This window comes from Camellia sinensis, chromosome 5, assembly GCF_055761805.1.
Source record: "Camellia sinensis isolate YWXY chromosome 5, ASM5576180v1, whole genome shotgun sequence".
Classification (NCBI taxonomy): Eukaryota; Viridiplantae; Streptophyta; class Magnoliopsida; order Ericales; family Theaceae; genus Camellia; species Camellia sinensis.
Genome location: NC_138965.1, coordinates 24,781,906 through 24,798,312, shown reverse-complemented (window position 1 = coordinate 24,798,312; position 16,407 = coordinate 24,781,906). Strand labels below are relative to the sequence as shown.

Sequence of the window (16,407 nt, the reverse complement as noted above, 5' to 3'; positions counted from 1 at the left end):
TTTTATAAATTTGTAGCATTGCTATTTTTTTATAAATTTGTAAATTTTTTATTGTAGCAAATTGTAACAAAATACGGTAATGATATAAACCTAATTTCATAGTCCAGTCCAAATTTTTTATTGTTGGTGCATCAAATCAAGCATCATTTTTCAATTTTCAATTGCAGCAACTTGTAATAAAATAAGATAATCATTGTGATAAAATATATTCCCCATTCCTGGTGCTGGTGATGAAAGATTGTCCTCAAATTCATATATCTTAAAATATTTATGGTAATCGAATTATGTTAAATTTCAAGATATAATTTAATGATTTTGAGTTTTTTGAGATAGAAAAACAAAGAAATTTAGGCACATAAGGTCTTGTGCCATTTTGTGTCCAATTAAGTGTTGTGACAATGTCATAATTTGAATCAAAGTATTTTATTTTTGAGACAATTACATAAAAAATAAAAAATAAAAACTCAAAAATTTGAGCCTTGTAAATTACACTGACAGCCTTTTGATTCTTCTGAAATAACACTGTTACTCCTTTATTCTCTTCCTTTACAAAATTTTGTGACACTTTAGTCCTTTAATTTGTTAGTCAACTAAAGTTAACTTTGCCCCTACAATTTCTTTTCTCTTCCATTCACCTATTCTTCTCTCAATCATAGACCCTTTCTCTTCTTCTCTAACCAAAGCCTCTCACAATCTAACTACCCCCCACCACCTGAGATCTCCTTAATTTGATTTCCAACAAAGAATTTCAGCAAATAAAACAAAACCCAAGTCAATTGATTTTACAAACTCATGTAAGACAATATATATATATATACACAAATATGGGAACTCTTATTTTTATTTCCAATAAAGAAGAGAAAATTCAAAACAATTAATTTTAAAAATTCCTGATTTCGTCCTGTTTGCATTCACAACGTTTTTGGATATTTATGGGTTTTTAGTGGCAAATCCTATTTTGTCTCTAAACCCAAACTAACAAGAACATTTAGAATAGTTGACAAACTTATCTCAAAAGCATGAAAAATATCAACTTCAGATAACATTTGACCTTTCACAATGAAATCACAATTGAAGTTTCCAGACCTATGAGGATATATTAGTATTCCTATAGGCTCTTCTTCATTAAAATAAACAAATGAACAAAAAGTATACTTTGGACAAAAAAAAGAACGAAATATGGAAAATGCAAAAAAGGAATTATTTAATTCCAATTTTTCATTGTTTGTCCTTTCCTTGTTTACACTATAAGCTTGCTTACTACAGTCTCTCATAATATGTTTAGTTGTTCTAATTTTGACTTTTGATTGATCATTAGATCATGGATGTTCTACAAGAAGAATGGTTAAAGAAGACGAGGCCTACGACGGTTGCTAACGCAAAAGTTCAGGTACAAATGCTTCTTTTTAAAGGTTACATTTAGATCTTGAAATTGTCAGAGAAAGAAAACAAAAAAAGAATAGAATAGAATTACTTATACATATTCATTTATACTATAAGCTTGCTTACTATTTTAGTTGTTTTAATTTAGACTTTTGATTGATCGTTAGATCATACATGCCATACAAGAAGAGTAGTCAAAACAGAAGAGGCTTGTCAATGCAAAAGTTGAGGTAAAAATTTCTTCTTTTAAATTTTAAGGCTATGCTTAGATCTTAAATTTGTCAAAGAAAATAAAATAAAATAACCGAACCAAAAACTATTTAAAAAAAAAAAAATTAAGTGTGGACACATTGCATTTTCTTTTCCTATTCCTTTACATCAATAAATTCAAAATCCAAATATAACCTAAAGTGTTCCATCTACAACGATATTATGTCACGGGTTAAAACAGCCTCTATGCATGTAGTGGTAAGCTTGAGCACATTTTATCCTCGTTAGACCCCTCGCAATGACAAATGATATTAATTGGATTTATAGTCCCTTATCTATCAGCTACCTTGAAGGAGGTGGGTTCATATTGTCCCATCAAGTGGCTGTTGTACTAATGTTTGTGATGTGTTATGTCAATTGTGATATAGTTAAGAATGAACGAACTATGATATGCACCAATAAAGTAAAGGGAGCAGCTTGCTTCCGGTCTGAGATTGGATTGAATGGTGTTGTTCGGCTCATAGGAGTCTACCACGGATTTCGTTTTGATAATCCAAACCGTTCAATGTGTAGAACTTGTCGAGTACTATATACCTGTAAGAAATCACGTTGATCAAATATCGATAGTTATCTCATTGGATCATTTTTTTGTCAACCGTTAATTTGTTCACCGTTTATTTTTTTTTTTACAAAACTGATTTGATTACATAACTATCGATATCCAATCAACGTGATTTTTTTCAAACATATAGTACTCGACGAGTTCTACACATTGAACGATTCAGATTATCAAAACGGAACCCGTGGTGGACCCCCACAGGCCGAACAACGCAGTCTAGTCCGATCTCGAAGTGGAGGCAAGCTGCATCCTGAAGTAAATTATGAATTATTTTGACGAAAAAAGTTATGATTTACGTCATGTTGTAGTGTTTGATACAAAACTTTGTGGTTATATGTAACAATACCGGTTTCGATCCTTCTTTCATGTTTTGCCACTTCGACTAAGCCGGTCGGGGGTCGAGCTACCCGGTCAGCTCGCGGGGGTCCAGGGGGCAGTGTCCCTTGGCAAGTCCAAGGGCAACGCCCTGGCAGGGGTCGAGCTGCCCGGTCAGCTCACGGGGGTCCAGGGGGCAGCGCTCCTTGGCAGGTCCTAGGTCAGCACCCTAGCGGGGTTGAGGGGCAGTGCCCCCAAAACAAAAATGCAAAATACATTCGAAGTTGTTGTCCGCTTGAGTGGCCGTTTATGCGCTCGAGCGAAGAATGTTTGGTTTCAGAAGTTTGATCTGTCTGCAAAAGTACTAGGTTAGTGTATTTGACGCTCAAGCGAAGCATTCCTCGCTCGAGCAGACCATGTTCTATCAATTCGTGAATCTGATATTTCATATCACTTTTTTTAGTCCTCTCTCTCTCTAAAACTCTCCAGAATTCCAGATCGGGAGCTTCTCTCTCTAGAAGTCATCTTTTTTCTTTGATTTCTCCAAATCCATTAGGATTTAGACCTATGTTCTTCACCAAAGTTGGTTATCATCTCAAGAGCTTCGTTGTGTGCAGTGAAGATCGAGTTTTGATACCGTTGATTTTGGGGATTTCATCTCATTTCTTCTTCAAAACTTGAGGTAGGGATTTTCTTAGAGTTATATATATATATATATATATATATATATATATATATATATATATATATATGTTTTTGCAAGATTTAGATGATTTTCGAAATTATCCTTTGATTAGCTTTGAGAAATTGATTGTCGATTTCAAGAAGATAAGTGATTTTGAAAGAGGGTTTAATTTCTTTTCCTTTTGAAATAGAAATTGCAGATTTTGAACCATATTGATTGAAGAAAGATGATTTTGGGGAGGTTCTTTTAAATATTTTTGGAGATGAATGGTTTTGGTGAGAAAACCTAGAAATTGGGTCTTTTCTTTGCAAAATGTTGAAAATTCTTGGAAGATATTGTCATATTTATTTTGTGTACCAAAATTAATGGATGTTTTGAAAATTATTTATTTATATATAAATGACGAATTTTGTGAAAAAAATGAGAAATGTTGTTTATTTTGGAAATTGTTGTCAAAATATTGATTTAGTCTTGAATTGACTAAATTGTTAAGATTGCTCGAAATGTGAGAATTACGTTATTCTCTTGAATGAATTGGATATAAAAGTATATATATATATTCATCTTGTGGAATTGTGTTGAAAATATGATTGGGAATTTTGATCACAATGGTATATTGTGTGTAACAATTGAATATGGAAGTAATGTTGTATTGCATTATTAATTATACATTAGCATTTCAATTCATTGGACTATGTTAAGTTTTGGAAATTTGCATTGAGAAAAGAATGTTGGGAAATGGGTTTTCATGAAATGGTTTTAGGGTAAATACGGTGGTAATAAGTCTTAATAGGTGGTGTAGATGAAATTGTTTAAGTTGGCCTGAGTGTCCTTGGTGAAAGACCAGAAAGTCACGCAGATAGGTGTCGAGCCTTCTGGTTAATACCGATGAAAATGACAATTGATAGTACTCGTATAGTCTACTTGCAGACACCGACCTAGAGATTACTAGAGTTGTATTTACCGCCTCCTTTAATTAAATTGATAATTTTTGAACAATTGAAGTTGCATAACATCATTGAGCATGATAGTTTTCAAAAGATGAAGATGTGTTTTATTTTCAAAAAGGCATGGCATGGCATGTGCATTCATCTCTTCAGACATGTATAAAATGTATATGCTTTGTTAAGGATTTCCTACTGGGCTTTATGCTCACCCTACTGGATTTTTGTGCAGGAAAAGACGTGGTGAATCCGCCTAATTGAGGGCGTAGAAATGTGTGTGTTGAGAGCACTAAAGTTCTCATTTGCTGTGATTCTATTTGTAAGCCAAGGGCTATGTATGTGTGGGTTTGAATAATCATTTTGTGTACCGGGCTTAAGCCTTGGAAGATTATAAACCCTTGGAGATGCTTATTTGGTTATTTACTTGTTGTAGAATCAATATAATATCGCATGAGGAACTATTATTATTATGTAATGTAAGTATAAGAATTTATATTTGGTTTTCCTTTAAGAGAGTCATGATTGTTGCATTATCATTTGGGCTAGAAATTTGGGGTGTTACATTATATTACATGTGTTGTTGTAGGATGCATCCGGAATGCCCTTTTTAAGCATGCACACCATAATAGTTCCCTTAATCCAATAGATTTTTACATTAATCTTATTAGTATTTCACTTTAAGAGTCTTATAAAATAATTTATTGCATTCAATTTTATTGGTCATACTAATGACAAGTTCAGTAAGCTATTAATAAGGAAATTAGTGTCAAAAGAGTTAAAATCATAAGATTTTTTTACACAGTCTAAGATACTTTCACATATTTAGATGTGTCTTTTATATATTTCAATTCACTTTTTATATAATGGCTATTAATAATTTTCATCCTATTATTGTTTATAGAATTTCTTTAAAATAAATACCCAACAAAGAAATCTTGGAACCACCTAGTCCCACCAGTAAAGTTTTTTATTATGTTATTGGTTGATAGTACCATATAAATAATACCACATGATATTTTATAACTATTGAATTGTAATGCCCCCAATAATAGACACAAAATAGACATGATAATTCCATCCAATAAACGATCCTACCTTGACTGATCAATTTTCTTAGTTTGTACTTCCTTCCAATAGTGAGATATACAAAAGTGTTCTCATGCAATACATATTCAATCTTCTAAAATGATGAATCCATAGCATGTATAACAATATAAAAATAAAAGAAATAACAACAAGATAAATGCCCAAAGGTTACAAGTTTCAAGGCTTAAGTTTGGTTACATAAAAGGTTGTCAAACCCTAAACACATTAAGCCCTTTGGCTTGCTAAAAAAAAAAAAAAAAGAGGAGAAGGAGAGCCTCTTGCCCTCAATACACTTCATACCTTTAATTAGGCGGGATCACCACATCCTTTCTTGCACAAATCCACTAGAAGCGAGCACAAAGCCCAGTAGAGATATCTTAACAAAGTATATATGTTTAAGCAGTCTCGTATATATAATTGCAATGCCATGCCATATTCAACTATCAAAATTCTTGATTTCTTTTGAAATACATGCTATATTTCTTTCAAAAGTTCACTTTCTCCATGAGATTCAAATAATGACAAAGTTGTGGTAAATACGACTTAGGTAATTCCTAAGCTGGTGTCTACAAGTAGGCATAACAAGCACTACCAAATCCCCACTTTACTAGCTCCTAACCAGAAGGCACGTAGTACCTCCTCCGCGCATGTCTTCAGTCTTTCACCCTAGACACTCAGGCCAACTTAAACAATACCAATTACACCCCTTATCCGGACTTACCAAATATATTTACCCCAAACGTTTCAATAACAACAGTTGTTTTTTTTAAAAACAATGAATTTATTTCCAAGCCATAGCTATAATTGAACAATATTCAAAATGATGCAAATGAATGAAATGAGAGATGATTACATATAGGTATCTCATTTGTATAATATCTCCATAAATCTCAACACTTATTCAAAGTAAATTTCCATTGTTCAATGATTCTCAAAACCATGACAAAATATAAATTCATGTGACATTTGTACCTTTTCATGTTCACAATCACTATTCTGTTCATGTCTCAACGCACACCATTTCGAGGCCAATAACATTTTTCAACAACAAGAATTATTCATCTCATGGATATCTCAATTAAACAATCAATATAAAGAAAGTTCTATTGATTTCTTGAGAAATTTAGCGACAATTCCATGAATATTTCATAAAATTCACTTTTTTTTCCAAATTTCTTAAAAACTAGGATTTGACCCAAAATTTCTTAAAAACTAGGATTTGACCCAAAAGGCTATTTTTTGTTGTTGTTGTTGTTGTTGTTGTTGTTGTGTGTGTGTAGATTCTCTTCACAAGATGCTTTCAAGAGTTTCATGAGTTCATAAACCATTTCTAATTTGAACATCCTCACAAAAAAAGTTATTTTCTTCAACACTTTACCCACACTACAAAAATCCATGCCATACTTCTAAAATCATAAAACGAAGAACTAGACATGCTAAAATCATATATATATAACTCAAAGAACTCCCTACCTCAAGATTTGGAATGAAGATAAGAAAAAAGTCCCAAAATCAACTGCATCAAAACCTGATCTCCACCGCACACAATGTTGCTCTTGAGGAGCTCCCCAAGATTAAAGAAAACACTAGGGTCAAAAGCTCAATGGATTTGGCTAGATCAAGAATTTAATGAGATGGGTGGATAGGTTTTCTAGAGAGAGATGAGAGACAAAAGAGTAAGGGTAATTGTAGAGAGAGAGAGAGAGAGAGAGAGAGTGTGTGTGTGTGTGTGTGTGTGTGAAGTGAAAATTGAAGTAAAGGTGTGTAAGGGCTCCATTTTTAAGTGATTAGACACATTTTTCGGAATTGACTGCGGACAAACCGCTTGAGAGACCAAATATGCACTCGAGTAAACTATTCAAACTCCCAAAATTTCTTCCTGAACGACGAAATCTTCACTCGAGCGAAGAATACAAACTCCCAGAAGTTTAGACTGCAAAATGTGATACTGGAAGGTCAAAGACTCAACAGTGACGAAGACAACTAAAGGAGACAGAAATTACAAATTAAATACACTCAAATTGTTTGAAAAAAACTTGGGGCATCGCATGATAATTAAGGTGTATTTAGAGTGATATGAGAAATATCTTTTTTTGTGTTTATGGATGCTCATGGAGATATTTTTACAATTTTATAAATTTATTCATGTTTTTAATATTTTATTTGTAATTTAATAAGGATCTTAGTAATATTTAATTTTTTTTTTATTTTTAGGGATTTAATTTCTTATTTTGAATTAAGGTTTTAGTCAATAATATTGAAACTCAACAATAAATAATAATAATGTTGTTCAAATTGTGAAATTAAATAAATAGATTTATGAAGAAATCAAATTATATACCAAGAACATATGCTGATAATTACAATTAAATTTCAACAGAAATACACAAAACAATAAAAGGGTAAAGAGACGAAACCGAAGCCTGCATGGAAGCAGTTTCCTTAAAACAGATTTCGCCGCCTCACGGGTCGAGTGCTTGAGGAAACCCGGCATCTGTCTCCCAGGATATGACGGTCAAAACCAGCTACGGCAGAAACACTTTATGTCTAGCTTAGCGAACAAGAACAGTGGCAGCACTCTCTCAATGTAGGAACTTTCTGGCAAACTGACTTGTAAAATGGAAGCAAAAAATTTCTATATTGAAACTAGATAGGAGGGTCTCAATTTATACATGTAAAGGGGAGAGAAGAAGAGCCTCCAGCCTTTAAGGCTGGTCATTAAAACACCAAGCATCCATAGCCCCTTTCCAAAAATATGAAAGTTTGGATGCCCAAAGGATTCACACCCTTTAGCCAAGAAAAAAGATTTAAATACTCTTTAAAATCCTATTCATGAATCTAACATCATGAGGCAATTTCTTGGCAATTTCTTATTCAAAACCCAATGGTTTTTGGCTCACTTGGACCTAACTCAATAAAAGGTTGTGACCCACTTTAATATTAAATTAAAGTCACCAAAAATCATTTTTTCCAACAATCCCTCACATGAATAAAAATTGACCGAAAGACTCAACAAACGGACATCGTTCAGCAATAATGACTTGAAGAGAGAGTACAACGAACTAACCTCAACATCAGAGAAGGTAGCTTTTGGCTTTGAACCTCTCCCAGTGAAAACCTATTGAGTTTACTGGCTGATCAGTGAATAAGACATCTTGAACTGCTCTGCCGTTTATGTAAACTGAGACAATAGATCTCACACGGGAATTACTCCTACCATCATTCTGTTCTCACTGGTGTGCCCTGTGTGGCCCTCGACACTAGCCTGGTTTAGCGAGTGGTTTCAAATAATCTTGGCCTGCCCAATTCTTCTAGAAGCGGCCCCACTTCACACTCACATAGGTGACTCTACTTGAGTATCCTGCAATACTCAGCTCAACAGCTTAACAAACTAGAGTCATTAAAAGCTCAGCTTAACCTCTACACTTGCAAGTATCACTGATAGAAGGAATGGCTGGAGGTTTAACCTCCTCAGTGACATACCACCGTTACACGCAATTAGGTTGTCCCATTGAACCTAGATCTTGAAATCTCCAGTCAACTAGGTTGGGTTTTCATTCCGGTAACTTCCAAAGGCCTCAACCCCATTCCTTTTGACGACGTTTCGACTAACACTTGACTTAACCCTTTGGTTAGCGAATCCGCAATGTTGTCCTTAGACTTTACATAGTCTAAAGAGACAACTCCATTCGAGAGTAGTTATCGTATGAAATTATGTCTACGACGGATCTGTCTAGACTTTCCATTATACATATTACTCTGTGCCCTACCAATTGCAGATTGACAATCACAATGAATACAAATAGCTGGCACAGGTTTAGACCAACGTGGAATATCTTCAATAAAATGGCGAAGCCATTCTGGTTCTTCCGTTACTTTATCCAAAGCAATAAACTCTGATTCCATCGTTGATCTAGATAAACACGTTTACTTGGAAGATTTCCAAGACACGGCTGCCCCACCAAGAGTGAACATATATCCACTAGTGGACTTTGAGTCCTTAATATCTGATATCCAATTCGCGTCACTATATCCTTCAAGCACCGTTGGATATCGAGTATAATGCAGCCCATAATCCCGAGTGTAGCGTAAATACTTTAACACCCGCACAATGCCCTTCCAATGAGAAGCATTGGGATTACTTGTGTATCTACTAAGCCTGCTAACCGAGTAAGCTATATCCGGCCTAGTGCAACTCATCAGATACATTAAACTTCCAATTACCCGAGAATATTCTAACTGTGAGACACTTTCATTATTATTCTAGGTAAAATGTAGACATAAGTCTACAGGTGTCGATGACACACTCGTATCTGATCCACTAAACTTCTCAAGTATCTTATCAATATAATGAGACTGAGAAAGTACAATTCCGCCAGAGATTCTGGTAATCTTAATTCCCAGAATAACATTTGTAATGCCCATATCCTTCATGTCAAACTTAGAGTTTAACAACTTTTTGGTAATTTTGATCATTTCATCGTTACTACCTATAATGAGCATATCATCAACATATAGACACAAAATGACATAACCTCTGTCAGTGTCTTTGACATAAATACACTTGTCACATTCGTTGATTCTAAACCCATTTGACAACATTACATTGTCAAACTTCTCATGCCATTGTTTAGGCGCTTGGTTCAAACCATACAAAGATTTGACAAGTTTACAGACTTTCTTGCTTTGTCCTGGAGCTGAAAACCCTTCAGGTTGCTCCTTGTAGATTTCTTCATTCAAATCCCCATTTAAGAAAGTTGTCTTCACATCCATCTAGTGTATTTCTAGATTGCGCAAAGCTGCTAACGCAATCACCATGCGAATGGATGTTATCCTAGTTACAGGTGAGTATGTATCAAAGTAATCCAGGCCTTCTTGTTGTCTGTACCCTTTGATAACGAGCCTCGCCTTATACTTGTCAAAAGACCCATCGGCCTTCATCTTTCTTTTAAAAATTCATTTGCAGCCTAAAAGCTTACAACCTGGAGGTAAATCTACCAACTCCCAGGTTTGGTTCTGTAAGATGGAGTCAATCTCACTTTTGTTCGCTTCTTTCCATCAAGGACTCTCAGAAGAAGTCATAACTTCGTGGAAAGTTTGAGGTTCGTTCTCAACCATATAAATCAAGAAGTCTGGATCAAAAGACTTGGATATCCTAGCCCTTTTACTCCTTCTGGGCTCATCTAAAACCTCAATTTGATCATCACCTGAATCATCAACATGATCATCCTCACTAGCAAGCTCATCACATTGCTCCAAAGACCTTGGAACCCCTTCATGTGTTCGGCAAGGAAAAATGTCTTCAAAGAAACATGCATTCCTTGACTCCATGATGGTATTCCTGTGAATGTCAGGAATTTTAGACTTATGTACAAGAAACCGATATGCACTACTATTATGTGCATAACCGATGAATATACAATTCACGGACTTCGGGCCTATCCTAACCCGTTTGGGTGTAGGAATCACCACTATTGCAAGATACCCCCACATTCGTAAGAATTTATAAGAAAGCTTAATGTCTTTCCATAACTCATACGGGATCTTGTCCACTTCGCTTCAACATAAGTTTTACACTTGTGTTTCGTCAGAACAACCTTTTCGGACTCAAAAACCATGCGAAAACATGTTTATTGAGAAGCGACCTTGAGACAAGATTTTTACGAATGTTCGGAACATACAGGACTTCGTTCAAGGTTAGCTCATTTCCTGAGGTTGACTTCAGGACCACCTTTCCCTCAACAAATGAGGTAGTAAAGTTTCCCATAAACAACTTCTCACCGTTTGTAACCGGTTCAAAAGTTGTAAACAGCTGTAGTACGCGCCCGCGAGGGACCCTCGCTACAGTTCGGACTCGATTTGTGTCACGGTTCTTAATCTGAACCAAAGAGTCCTAAATCTGGGAAATCGTTTTAAGAAAACAGATTTTAGGAAAGAAGTGCCAAATATGGACTGCTTTGCCAGATACAGAGTCGCCACCTAAATATTTTTTATGGGGGAATTTAGGAAACCCTGACTTGGTGCCGAAGGCCACATGTCCGTCATCACCAGAGTTGCCTCGGCTTGGGAGCTAGGGTACGATTGGGGAAGGTCAGCTATGAGCACCCCCTCTCGCCCGATCCGAAGATCGGCCTCTACTAACCGTGATATCTAGTTTTGAAAATGTTATGTGTTCTTATACCATTTATTAGCCTAGAATTTACTATGTTATGCGCGCAGCAAATAAGTATAGACTAGATTGCCTAATTTGGAAATAAGCATTGCATATCCGTTTGTTCTTGAAAAAAATGTTTTGGACTTTGCTACTCGCAAGTAGGCTAAAATACGGATTTCAACGAGTTTTTCCAACTCAAACAATCCAACCTTCACCCACAGGCATTCAAACAGTTTATAACACATAAGCATCTAGCCGTATGGCAAACATACTGTCATGGCAACACTCACACGCATGCGGTATGCTAAAGCATAAATACTTACAATGTACTCCGTGCCAAAACAATAAACTAGTTAGCAAACATGCGTGATCCTAGTTCATGTCAAGTTGACTAATGCAACACATGCAAGATGCAATTAGAGTAGGCTCGGCTAACCTAAACATGGCATGTAAAATGCAACCAATTAATGCACGTATTCAATTTGGAATTGAAATACAAATGCAGTTAGCGTGATATACCGAGCCTGGTGCATGCGAAACAAATGTATGGATGCCCGCATGCGTAGCATAAGGTATGCTAATTTAAACATGCTCTAATCTACCATCATAAGCAGGTAAATAAAAGGGAAGAAAGAAGTAGGGGTTGGAAGACATACACACCACTCACACACACTTATTACAGATTTTCCCTCGCCCGAAAGGACCAAATAAATATTACAGTTCGGATAACAAATACACTAATTATTACAGAATTACTACTTAATTAATAGAAAGAATGCAAAAAAAGGAGAAAGGTGGCCACAGCCTCCGCCTCGGGATGCGCGAATAACGCATGCTCGAAACCCGGCTCGCCTGGAAAGTCCGTACCATACCACTGCCGCCTCTGTTTACGCTGCCCTGTCTCTCTGAGAATTGCCAAAGCCCTAGGACAGGTTCCTTGCATGCTGCAGAATACCACCAGCTGGAGGAAATTCCCACCGGCCCTGTATAATTTCCGTCGGCTGCTGTTGGGGTTATTGGCCATTCACAAATGGCCGATCGGCATTGAATTCTGCCGGTCGGCAGAAGCTTCCTGCAGAAGACAGTTTTGACAGCAACAGAGGACAGGCAGTATATGGCATGGGATTTCAGGCACAGGTGAGCATGGTCATGTTCCCCATCATGTTTTGAACTCAGGGAAGCATGGCCCTCGATCCTCGAGCCATCAATGGTGCATGATAGCCCAAGAGATCAAGCTTGCCACTTGATGTAAAAATGCATGCAATCACACAAATAAGGACCAATACCCTATCATACCGAAGTCAAGGGCCCCGGTGACCGAGAGTCAAGGCGCATTACATCACTTATAGTATGAATGCTCCTTGACCCTCACACTTGGTTTGACACCCCAAACCAAGTAATGCAATGCATGTTATGCAAACAATGCCTCAAAGGTACAACATGAGATTGGAAATTCAAGGCATGCCAAATGCCATGCAACTAATATGACAAGTATGCAATACTAGGCATACAAGATGTAAATGCGATGCGAATATGGACAATCTAAGCAATAGGATCAACATAATACAACACTTGATGAGGCAATCATGCAATGGACATAAGACAAGCATGCAAGAGGGCCTTAAACCATAAAAGGGCAGACCTTGATCCACCCCAAAAACAGTGGCCAAAAGTGCCTAAAAGGGTGGACAAATACTCATGCCAACAAGCAAGCCAATGGTTCTAAGGTTAAGGCACAAAAGGGGGCACTTCACTCACACCAACATGACCACTCATGGCATGAATTGGACAAGCCAAAACAGAAATTTAACATACAAAAATGGACTCCAAAATCCATTAATATGGCAGCTAAAGTGGCCCCAAAGAGATGTATGCATCGAAGCTCATTTCTAGGCATAAGAGGGCACACCCTCAAGGCATGAAAGAGGTCACACATGCACACATATAAACATGATTTATGGACTGAAATATGGTCTTAAATGATGCCAAATCATGAGGATGGTCATAGCTACGCATGCTAGAGGTCAATATGCTCAAAGCTTACAAGCCAAAACACAAAGAGGTGACACCAAACAAGGCAAGCATGACTGAAATAAATGGCCAACAGACCTTAAACATGGCAAAATAATGCCAACACCTTCATGGAGCTAAACCAACACATGCAAGAATCATGGCCTAAACACAAGGTGCATTTCTAGGCCAAATAGAGGAATGTAAAGCAAGTATGTTAAGCATGCAAAAGGGCACAAATCCGACCAAAAACAGAGATTACATGTGACCTAAAAACAACCAAAAACCTCTGAAAAAGGGCCAAAACCAAGCAAGCATGCATGTTACCCTTTAAGCCAAAATGCAAGGAAATAAGACAATGAAGGGAGAGGGGTGTCCATCCCCTATGCAAGACTTCAAACCACCTTCCTCACCACTGAAAATCCACTGGTTTTCAGTGGTGAGAAGACCAAAACACTTAAGCAAACAAGGCCTTACCAAAGAGGCAACAAAAAGGCCAAATAAGGCCTAAGAGGGTGAGTTTGAACTCAAACCACAAAAGACCCTTAATGAAAGTTCTTAAGCATGAAAATATAAGCCTTTTTTATGTTATGCACAAAAACCAAATCAGTAAGAAAGATAGGTAAAAGACTAGTGCAAGTTTGGGAAAATTAAAGCAAAGTGCTCACCCTTGAAGCACACCTCAAGAACAGCCAATGCAGCCCTCTTCTTTTGATAAAAAACAGCCCAAAAACTCAAGAATCAACCCTCAAAGTCCCTCAATCTCGGAGCAAGGTGTAATAGTGTGTGTATTAGTGCAAAAGTAAGGTAAAATCACACTTTTAGGCCAAGAAACACACACAAGGGAGGAGAGAGAGGGAAATATAGAGAGAGGGTGTATCTATATGTATAAGCTCTGGTTTTGCCTTCAAAATTTCTAACCTAGAACAAGGAAAAGACCTCTCCTCTTATAGAAGTCCCTCTTGCAAAGCTTACACAACAAGCTTGCTTAGAGGGAGATCCCTCCATACACGTGTATGGAGGGAAGCAGAGTTGGTGCCAGCTATCACAGCTGGCACAAAATATCTACATAAAGTAGATGAACAGTAATCGGCTGCCCAAAAATGCCATTTTGGCAAAAGGGAGTGCCGACCGGCAACAAATAGTGCCGACCGGCAATATAGATTGCTGATGGAAGCAAAAACCAGCCAGTGGCCTCTGGCCATGGCCGGTGGTGTGTGGGGATGCCTCACAAGGCATTCCCTGCCCCTCCAAGGCAAAACACAAGTGTTTGGTGCGAAACCAGACACTAAACCGTCAAGTTTGGAGATCCTGAGGCAAGGCGCGTAGCCGAGACCTCTGGGAACTCCAAACGAACACAAACAAGGGTAATCACCAAGTGTTCCAATGGTGACGTCCAAGTCTTGAGGACAGTCAAAAATGGGGTGTCTACAACAGCTCATTCTCAGAGCAGATGTGGCGTGTAGCCCTAGTAAAACTAAAACCCCTCGCTACCACAATTGTAGCACTTCCCAAAGAACCGATAACCAGGTTCCCGCGGCTTGTGTGCCAGCTTCTTTTGCAACACCACCCCTTGGTCCTAGCTTAGAGCCCTTGTTCACGAGGCGAGGGGGGGCTTCTTCCTTACCCCAGAAGATTTGCCATGCTCAATGACATTGGCCTTCACTGAGGAGGTACTCCCTCATTTCTTTCTATTATCCTCCTCAATTCGGAGTCAGATAATTAAGTCTTCTTTGTAGAATTTATACAAAGTCTTAAACAAATCCTTGTGTCACAATGATTATGAAACTCTCAAAATCATATCACAGTAAAAACATTCCCAGAATGTCATTAACCGAATTAGGCACCCAAATATAATTGGTCCAACCTATCACTCTGAAGCTAATAGTCTTACTATTAGGAAATACAAATTCAGTGTTCAATAGTCTACTATTTGGAACTTCATAACATGGCCAGTAGTCTTATCACTAGGAATCACTAATTTCTCAACATGTGGTCAGTAGACTTTCTACTACTAGGAATCACAATGTCTTAGTCTGTGATCAGTAGCCACTTTACTACTAGGAATCACAACGTCCTGACATAGGATCAATAGACTCTTTCATTACTAGGAATCATCACGTCTTGACATATGACCAGTAGCCTCTCCACTACTAGGAACCATGATGTCTTGACATGTGATCAGTAATCTGTTCACTACTAGGAACCACAATCTCATAACTGTGTAGCCAGTGGTCTAACACCTCCTAGGAACCACCAGTTTTTTTATCTCTGTGATCAGTGATCTTGTACTCACTAGGAGCCACCAATTTAAGAATATATTTGGAGTTTAAAAATCTAAAAAATATTCACCCACTATAACAGGTTGTCTCATCTTTGCTTTCAAGCAAAGTCACATAGCAATCACAAGGATACCAAACTAATTGTCTCTGATCAAATCAGAGAAATTTTAATGCAATCTTATGATTTCTTTTAATCATACTTGAATCATACTTGATCTCTCAAGATCTTCCTTTAAGAATATTGTGAGGCTAAGGTTGTTAGGTGGAACAACATTTCTGTTTGTCACCTTTTGAAGCCATTTCTGAAACATCACAACAGAATTTCACTTCTGTGATTTCAGAAATTAAACTTAACCCTTAGAAAATCCCTCAGATGGAAACTTAATTCAAAACTAGTCTCACCATTTAACCTAGAATCGAACATGGTCAGGAATGTTCCCAAGAAGACTGGAGGGGTCACATCGGTCCCACTTAAAACCCAGTTAACCTTTTGACAAAACATCCAAGAGCATGTTGACTCTTAGTCCATAGGAAACAATTTTAAAATTAAGATTTCCAAGGAATAAACCAGGTTATAACAAACCGATTTCCAAGCAAATAAAATTTGCTACCAGAATTACACCATTCATAAAAGTTAACCGGTACTCCCGGAACTGAGCCCATTATTTCTGAATAAAATCAGAAATATTTTAGCTAAAGCTAAAATTTGGTTTCCTCTC

General features: G+C 37.1%; 1 long non-coding RNA gene across 1 annotated transcript; it reads left to right on the top strand.

The window, feature by feature from the left end:
• The first annotated feature begins 1,468 nt into the window (after positions 1 to 1,468).
• Positions 1,469 to 4,661, top strand: LOC114286507 (uncharacterized). Its single transcript, XR_014329256.1, has 2 exons — positions 1,469 to 1,613; positions 4,389 to 4,661. It is a non-coding gene; the product is annotated as an uncharacterized LOC114286507 (long non-coding RNA).
• Positions 4,662 to 16,407: the final 11,746 nt, after the last annotated feature.